Source organism: Lagopus muta, chromosome 2 (assembly GCF_023343835.1).
Source record: "Lagopus muta isolate bLagMut1 chromosome 2, bLagMut1 primary, whole genome shotgun sequence".
Lineage (NCBI taxonomy): Eukaryota > Metazoa > Chordata > Aves > Galliformes > Phasianidae > Lagopus > Lagopus muta.
This window is the reverse complement of record NC_064434.1, coordinates 59,619,464-59,629,650: the sequence shown is the minus strand read 5'-3', so window position 1 is coordinate 59,629,650 and position 10,187 is coordinate 59,619,464.

Sequence of the window (10,187 nt, the reverse complement as noted above, 5' to 3'; positions counted from 1 at the left end):
GATTTAAATATGCTTACCCTTTCAGCTTATAAGTCTGCAGTATTTGTGATTTTGCAGCAATGCTACGAGCTCAGAAGGCGCTGAGTACTTTGAACCCGATCCAAAAAAATTAATCATATGCTTAAATTTACATAAAATAATGTCCAGTTAGATTCCAATCCCTACTTATTTGCAATTGAAAAAATGATTGAAGACTTACAGCAGTCTTCCCTCTTGTTTGGATTTAAAAGTGTGTTATTTAATTGTGATAAAAGAAGTTATATGCTACATTTATGACTTAATTTTGTAATCAATTACCTGTGAGAAACATTCACAGAAATGACTTAATTTTGTTTTCTATAATTATGCAAATTTGAGAGCTTAAAAATCACCTGTTCTTGAGCTATTGCAGTAACATTTGGTTATATAGACCTTTGCAGTAAGTGAATAAAATACAAGCATAAACATGCCTCAATTTAACTGAAAATTCCTCAAGTATTTTAGTAAAAATTATTGAAGCAAATGAATTTCTGTCCTGTTGAAAATAAGAATTCTCCATAAACATGCAGAACATAACTTAAATCCTTGGTCTTAAGAGGTGGAAAAACCTGCATTGACCCTTCTGTATCACTGAACCTTGTTCCTACAAAATAGTTTTTCAAGCATCCCTTCTTTCAGTAAAACAAAGGATAGTTGCATAATTTCAGCCATAACTGTGCCCTGATTTCTGTGTCAGTAGACAAAATAAATTTACCAAACTGGATAAAAATGAATATTCTCCTCAACAATATTTTAAAAAATTACAACATATTCATTTTCAGATCTTTTTTTTTTATATGATTCATTTAACAGTAGTTTAGTGCAGGCATCTCCTGAGGTGGAGACTGAGAGCTAAAAACCTAAGACACGTTTCCTTCTGCCTTTGCTATTATCTTCTGCTTTTCTTGTTACAAGCTGTTCAAGACATATTTTGTTGATCCAATCACACACTTGGGTAAAAGAAACTGGATTCATAGGAAGCTGGAAACTCAGATATTTTCTCTGATGATACCTGAGCAGTCCAGAAAGCACTAAGTACTCCAAGCACTTAGAGGCAGTTTGGCATTGAAGAGACACTTTCTCTAGGCAAACACCTGCATATCCTGATTACAATGCTATTCTATTGATGTGTGCTCTAATATAAATCTCCAATACTAGACAGTAATAAATGGACTAAATTCTTAAACAAGAAAAATTTTTTATTTGCTTGTTTTGAAGAAAATACGGGGATTTATCAAAGTAGAGCAAAAGAAAGGAAAAATGTAAATTTTAAGATAACATGAGGAAGCTCAGATACTATAAACTCTGAAAGAATTACATTGTTTTCTAAGATTCACCAGCCTTTCACGGGCATCATGTTTCATAAAACTCATTACTTCACCATGCACTTTTAAATGCATTAGGCAAACTGTCACTTCTGTTTAAAATCCACGTGTCTACATGAATCTTCTGATCCTTCCCAATACGAGTAACAGGCTAAAGATGTCACATGAATTGCTACATGCAGGGAAACAACGTGGTTGAGTAAGGACTACTGGTTAAACTGAAGCATAAGAAGGAAATGTGAAGACAGCAGAAGCAGGAACATGCCTGGGAAGAATACAGGAACACCACCTGAATGTATAGGGATAGGATCAGGAAAGCCAATGCACAGATGGAACTGAACTTGACGAGGGATGCAAAGAATAAAAAAGGATTCTATTAGCCAGAAAAGCAAAGTAATGAGAGTGTATACCTTCTGATAAACAAGATGGGAGAACTAAGTTTGCAGGTGATACCAAACCAAGTGGTGCAGTTGACATTATAAACGAATGGATTCCATCCAAAGGGACTTGGAAAGTCTTGAAAAGTGGGCACATATGCACCTCATGAAGTTCTACAAGGCCAAGGGCAAGGTGCATGGCAATACCAAACAGTGCCGACTGGTGGATGAATGGATGTAAAGTAGCCCTGTTGAGAAGGACTTATGGGCACTGATGGATTAAAAATTGGATGTTAGTTGGCTATGCATACTTGCAGCCCAGAAAGAAAAGTATATCCCAGGCTGTATCAAGAGAGACTTGGCCAGCAGGGCAAGCAAGGTGATTCTCCCCCCTCTACTCTGCTCTTGTGAGACCCCACCAGGATTCTAGTAAACTCAACACAAGACAGACGTGGACCTGTGAAAGTGAGTCCAGAGAATGACCACAAACATGATCAGAGCACTGGAGAACTTCCTCTATGAAGGCTGATGGAGCTTAGATTGTATCCTGGATAAGAGAAGGAAGCCCTTCAATCCTGAAAGGGAGCTTATGAAAAATACTGGGAGAGACTTTTACAAGAACGTGTAGTACTAGAGTAAGGGGTAATGGTTTTAAACTAAAAGAAGGTAGAATAGGATTAAAGGAATTCTTTCCTCTTAAGTGGTGAGGCACTGGCACAGGCTGCCCAGAGAAGCTGTGAAGACCCAATCTCTGGAAGTGTTCAAGGTCACATTAAATGGAGATTTGGGCCACCTGATCTAACAGATGGCAGCCCTGCCCACAGTAGAGGGTTTGGACTAGTTGATCTTTAAAGGCTCCTTTCAATCCATTCTATTCCATGATTCTATGATATTTCTATGATTCTAGAAATGTTTTCAATGAAGGACGAATATAGAAGATATTGCACATGTTTAATAAACTTCTCTGTAGATGAGATTCCTAAAGTACTGATGGTACTGAGTTCTGGTGTCTTGCTTTGTCAAAGAAGGCTGGAAAGGACTAACACAGAAAAGAACTGTGTAAAAAACAAAGTGATGTCCTCAATGTTTGTTTGAGGTTTCCTGGTTTTGTTTTTGTTGCTTTTTTTTTTTTTCCTGTAAAAAAATAAAGTTTGTTTTAGTCTTCTTATTGTGATCAATGCAATGAAATATCACAAAAATATAAGACTGGAGGGATATAATGGCTGAAAACAATGTTCACTCTAGTAAACTTGCTAACTTCCATGCAATGATTTGTATTTACATTATCACTAATTCCAAAGAAACTTAGGGGCTTAGTTGCCCCCAGTAGGACAGAGTCCAAACAACCTAGGCTTTATCTCAAAGTGTACACATCAAACCACATGGCACTCAATTCATTTACAGCTCCTTGCATTTCTTGTTCAAATGCCATTGTATTTTATCCAAATGAAAATAGGGTTCAATTTATAATAATAATGATGATCATTCATGCAACATTTTTCAAGTAAGGATGGCAGATCACAAGATAAACTTAGAAATATTTATATAGAGATTGCTTTGCCAGTATGTAAGCCCACCAAAATGAAATGTGATAGTTTTCAAACAACAGCTGGACAAATATTATCCAACTTACACATTATCTTAATTAATTTTTACCTTTCTTCTCAAATCATTTCTTAGAGTAATTTTTTGTAGTAGTAGTAATCAAACAGCTGTATAGCTCTGCAAATACTGCTCATGGAATAAATCATTTGATGGATAATGACAATTTTCAAAGAAACATTTACTTGGCAAATATTTTTTTCTGATAATTGAGGAGCTCTGTTTTAAAAATCATGCAATAACATTGTGCAGCCATTCTAGACAGGCATAAAAAGTACCTTTAAGTAAAATTATAGGAAGAATTTTACACAGCAGGAAGTAATTAACCAAATGGAAATATGGCCATAATAGTGAGATTAACACTTTTAACTTGTAAAAAGTGGTCCACGTTCTTTAATTGTTAGATATGCTCTAAGATCTTGCCTCATATATCATCAAAAGAATCTTTAACCGGGTCTATCTGTACTTCTAAAGAAATTCACTCTTTTGAAAAAGGCTTGGCTTACACAAGACTTTAGCTGAACAAATCCCATTAACAGCCACGAGAGTCACTTGGCTAAATCCCCCATGCCCAGAACGAAAACAACAGTGTATAAGTGATGTGCAAGTCTGTATTCCTCTGAAAAAGTAATGATGAGAAACAGAAGGGAAACATCATCTTCTGTCACAGATGCAGGATCATCTTTAAAGTACCACACACACTCCTGGAGAGAAAGGAAGGAAGGAGACAAAAAAAAAATGGTAGGAAGGGGAAGGAGAGTAGGTAGAGTAGGTAGGTAGGAGAGAGTGAGAAGATGGAAGAAAACAGGAGAAAAGAAGGAAGATGGATATGCATGAGAAGTGAAATTATAACAAAACAGCTGTCATCACCAACTCCTTGTACCATATATACCCGCATTTTGTGTCCCAAAGGAATTCTCTGGGCTGCCTGGTCTCATCTGTTTCTTTTGAAGTTCTTTCTGGAGTTGTCTCTTATCTAAGGAGTTCACGCATTCCTATTGAAATGCTTGAAAATGGAGCAAGGTGTGAAGAGGAATAGAAGATTAAGCAAGGCTGCAGAAAATACCCATTTATTCATCTTTCAAAGGCAGTAGAAAGGGAGTCGAGCACATCTTTATTCTTCTGTGAGAGGATGCTATTGTTCATCTTGTTCTAATTATGAAATTTGAACTTAAAAGGAAGAAAAAGAACACTCTTCTGACAGTGCACTGTACATATTTTCTGGAAATAATTCTTACAGAGATATATGTCAACCCTGTGTATTCAAGAATGACCCAACAGTCACAAAGCAACATACAGAAGCATTTGATACAATCTACAGAGCTGCAATTCTTGATCTATTTGTGTTCCAGACAGGTTAGAAAACTGTATGGCAGAAGAAGAAAACACAGCTAATCTTTCGTGACTGCTAGACACTGCTGCATAAATGTAATTGCAGAACCAGAAACTCCATGAAAAGAATGCCATGCCATTTACCACAATTCAAAATGAATCCAATTATTCCTTAATCACACTAAAGGGCATGTTCTTCAAGCACAAATAAAAAGAAAATTGTAGGAATTGGGTCTCCAGTAAAAATCCATGCAATTTGTAGAGTAAATCTTTTCTAAAAAAAAAACCAAACATATATATATGTCAAGAAAATACCGTAATTATTTCCACTCCCACAGGTCATAGGTCTACTAGGATTGTCACTTTTTCCCTTCCTCTTCATCCAACAACAGCAACAGAAAGAAAAACACAGAAAAGTTTCCAGAAAATGTATTTGTATTAGCATGAGGAGTGAAGGATAGGGAAAGATCATCTTGATGTAAATTTGAGTTCATTGCTTTCCAAAAGACTCTTAGATTCATACATAAGTGGCACTTTCATCTCTATGTAAAGTGCTTCAGACAAGGTACAAAGAGGCTAAGGACATTAGTTCATAGTACGTCTCTCTTCTGTCTAGTAATCAAGCATGACACTGACAGTTCTGAAAATATTTCTTGTACGTGTGTGGAAGAAACAACACCTGTAGTTCTTAATAAGACATGAAATTAAGTTTTCATTAGCAATTGCACACCCAACAACAATTTAGGACAATGTGCTCAGGTATTTCCGAAGTTTCTACAGACTTTAGAGAGGCAGGGATTTTTTCTTCCTCTTTCTTCTTTCCTAAAACAGACTGAGCTAAGGATTATAACACCAGCTGGGCTACATCTTGAGGATACAGATATCATTTGCAACTGAATGAAAATGAGTTTCTTATTTCTGTTGCCCGATTCCCATCAGATTCTTAATCATGTACTCTTGTGAAGACTTGGCTTGTTTCAGCACTGGGCTGAAACACTGTTTACTCCTTTACTCTCAGCTAGTATGTCTTATACGCAAAGTGTGAGTCACACACAGCTGAATCCTACCTCACAGTGAGGCTGTGTACCTTGCACTTGACAGCACTGCACCTTCTTTTCCACAATGATCCAGTGTGCATCCACGGGGAAGGATACAATTCTTTCTCTTGATTTCACACTGTCAAAAGAGCCATGGAGGACAAATCTTCTCTATTCATTCTTCATCTGAAGAATGGCAACATTTACTGCCTTCCGTTGCCTGTGCTTTCATTAGAGAAACAGTGGATAGTGAACATATCAGGTTTTTTTCTAATTCTGTTTGCATCTGAACATTCTCCTTCAAAACATTTGAATTGTAAGGAATGAGATTGTTCTATTTGCCTTAATTTAAAGTCAGTTCATCCTCTGCTGGATACATGTATTCTACGTACCCATCTTCCGTAATCATTGTCTTCAATCCCATTAAATCTTGATGATGGAATTGAGTGCACCCTCAGCAAGTTTGCTAATGACACCACGCCAAGTGGTGCAGTTGACAGGGTAGAAGGAAGGGATGCCATTCAGATGGATCTCGACAGGCTTGAAAGGTGGGCTTGGGTGAACCTGATGAGGTTCAACAGAGCAAAGTGCAGAGTTTTGCACTTGGGCCGGAGGAATCCAGGCATCCATACAGACTGGAAGGAGCGGTCCTTGAGAGCAGCCCTGTGGAGAAGGACCTGGGGGTCTTAATGGATGAAAGAATTAACATGAGCCAGCAGTGTGCCCTTGCGGCTCAGAAGGCAAATGATATCCTGGGCTCCATCGGAAGAGGGGTGGCCAGCAGGGATAGGGAGGTGATTGTCCCTCTCTACTCTGCTCTTGTGAGGCCCCATCTGGAATACTGCGTCCAGATCTGGAGCCCCCAGTACAAGAAAGACAGAGAGCTGTTGGAGAGGGTCCAGAGGAGAGCCACGAAGATGGGTCTGGAGCAACTCCTCTATAAAGACAGGCTGAGGGAGCTGGGCTTGTTCAGCCTGGAGAAAAGAAGGCTGCGGGGTGACCTCATTGCAGCCTTTCAGTACCTAAAGGGAGCCTACAAACAGGAGGGGAATCAACTCTTTGAAAGGGTTGACAACTGCAGGACAAGGGGAAATGGTTATAAGTTGAGGGAGGGGAGATTTAGGTTGGATGTCAGGGCGAAATTCTTCACAGAGAGAGTGGTGAGGTGCTGAAACAGGCTGCCCAGAGAGGTTGTGGATGCCCCGTCCCTGGAGGTGTTCAAGACCAGATTGGATGGGGCCCTGGGCAGCCTGGTCTAGTACTGAATGTGAAGGTTGGTGGCCCTGCATGTAGCAGGGGGGATGGAGATTCATGATCCTTGAGGTCCCTTCCAACCCTGGCCATTCTGTGATTATGTGATTCTGTGATCTGGACTTTGCCAGTCAACTTCCAGGAGAACAATTCGTGCTTCCACAGAATAAGTTGACTCAAGTTAACTTAGTTTTCAGATTTGAGAGAGTCTATTATAAAAGCTTTAGACTAAAGGTGCTTGGTAGCACTGGAGTCACTCTGCAGTAGGAACAGTTTATATTTTTTTTTTTAAATGAACTATATCACTGTAAATCTAAGACTGATGTTCTGAATTCATTTAGGAGAATCCAAACATGGAAGACTTCATCTACGTGTAAGTAGACAATGGTGCAACATAACTGACTTCTTTCTGTGATATGTGGGTGAAAAATCTTGTGTTTCTATTATTGTGTAACTGTTCTCTACCCGTATTTGTCTGTGCAAGAGTGTAATCCTCTTCACAGTTGATAATTTAGTTTTAAAAGTTACTTTCCCCTGCACAGAACATGTTGTCATTTCCGGGCCCGTTTAGAAAGGCCTTCAGGTCTGTTACAGCTATCAACTAAGACAGATTTAGCAACAGTAAAACCCACCTTAGCCAGTTTCCTAAGTATTTGGTCCATCTCAGGTCACTTACAATACTTACAAAAGGTACACTATTAATCCTGTCCTATTAGAACAATCACAAGCTGCTGATATTTGGATGAGCTTCTACCTGTTAATAACAGCTCTTTGTATTCTTACAGGTATGATCCACCCCAGTGGAGAAAGATGAGAAATCACTGCAATCCTTTCTGAAGTTCAAGTTCCATTTTACCCTAGAGTAGAAGTTTTGATAAGAAGATCACTTCCTGATATCACTCATCTGTAATAAGCATTAGTGGACTTTCAGTTACTTTCCTGCCCAGGCAGCATAGCTGATCTAATACCAAAATCTCCTATCTTAAAATGGAGCTTTTCTATTTACTTTCTGGATCACTCTTCTTTAAGATTCTCATATGAGTTAATAAGAAACAACTTAATGAGTTCTGTAATACCAATGTAAACCCCTGATTCTGTAGGAATCATACCAAGTATAATTATAAGTAATTATTATCCCACACACAGACTGAATTCAGAATGAAGTCCTTCAACACAAAATTTGATTGGAAACAATTTAAAAACATGAGGTATATTTAATTATCTATATTATGATAGTGCCTAGGGGCCTTAACTGAGATAGGGATCTTGTGATGTACTTTGTAGAAATGCACGGTAAGAGAGTTGCCTCATTTTGCAGCCTACCTGAGCAAGGTGGCAGCAAATGTGAAGGGAAACAGATTAAATGACTTGCCGCTTTTCAGTACCTCTGTGATATGAGGTCTCTTGATTTCTCTTTCATCTGCTCCTTTTGGCCTTCATTGCCTTTCTACTGCGAGAAGGGACAGACTGTCAGGATGGATGGGTCCCCAAGCCTCTATATATGACTAGGTCACTGATTAATATGTCACATGAATAATGTGTATACACTTACAGTTTTGAAATGTATGTTTACAATCTTAGAAATATTTGGTCAGGCTATAGAGGAATTCAACAATTATTTTAAATGTCTAGCCAAATATCTTAAAAGGTAGAGGCTAATCAGGGTGTAATTAAACTGAAGGGAGCATAATGAAAATCACACACAAATACAGAACTTGACATAAACGTGGAAAATGAACATTTTCAAATTTCACCCCACATTTCCTACCAAAGCAAAAATCTCTAGCCAGCTGAACCTTTCTGTTCTCAAACACATGATAAATCCTGAATTCTAACAGCAAGTTTGTCCCCAAATGATATAAATAAAGCAATACAGCATTTACTGGCCCACACATCAGCTGGACCAGATGGCATCTCTATACATTTTTAAACAATACAACATAATATTGTATTAACACATGCTTGCATAAGTGTGTGTAGAGATACAAGACAGTAACAATACTTGACACTAATCCTGAGGAAGTCAGCATGGAAAATAGCTTGCCTATTTGAGGCTAGCAAAAGCCCTCAATAGCAATAGCAAAATACTGCCATTTATTTGTGATAAAAGTGTTCTCTTTTCCTGACATTTTCTCATTGACTTGCTAAGTACTGCTTACCAGTGCACCACCAACATCAATATTAAGGAGTTGTTAAATATTCTACATTATTTATAGTCAGAAAATATGAATAGCTTCACAGTCTTGAATCCACTAAGCTCTGTAGAGTCTGCACAAAGTATTTACATTCCCCTTCAGAAGTGTTAAGGCTTCAGTTTGGAGGCTGAACACAACTAAAACTGTTGCCTCTAACCCTTTACCTCCCCACCTCTGATATGCCAGAGGGACATGTCCAACAGTTCTCCCTGTCATGATGTTGTCTTTGGAAAAACCTGCACAGACCCCTCTCCTGTGGCCACTCTCTTGTGGTTCTTACCTTGGGTAATATTTTCAGACACTTCCTTCCTCTTCTGCAGGACAAACTAACAGGTGTCTGCCTTGCATCAAGGGCATGCAGGTGTCCCTTCAGCATGCTGTATTTTGGAAAAAATTAAGGAAGCAAACCAAGGGAGGGAAGTAGGAAACTACACCATTTCCTTGCCTTTCTAAAGCAAGTAGAAAATAATCAGCTTTCATCCACTATAACAGCCCAGTCAAACCAACTATAGAAAGCATTTTTTTCCTAATGTATGTCAGTATCCAGACAAACTCATAAAACTCTGTTTTTTCTAATGAAGATTTCTGATATGTCAAACAGCTGCAGGCTCAAGATATCTTGCAAGAAAATCAAATCCCGTAAATTTCAAACAGAAAAGAATATATATAAGAACTCCTCCACGAACTGTCTTGACTTCCTTCTGAGAGCTTGCCCTCTCTTACCCTTGTTATCCACTACTCTACCCTGACACTGAAGCATAGGACTTGCAAAACTTGTTTAGTGGCCATAATCCAGTTGTATAACCAAGTTCTTAAACATTTTTGAGTATCTAAAAAGAACATAAATATGCTAAAAACTGGAAATGTCAAAAGCTTTTCCGTTTTCCAGATTTAAGTGTCTTGCTGTGCCATTTGACTTTCCTTCACGACATGTTTCTGGAGAAGGGGAATACCACTCATACCCACACTAAAAAAAAAAAAGATGGGAAAATAAACAAAATTCATTTTTCAAGACCTCCAAAAACTGTAGTTCTTAGTTCAAGATTTTGT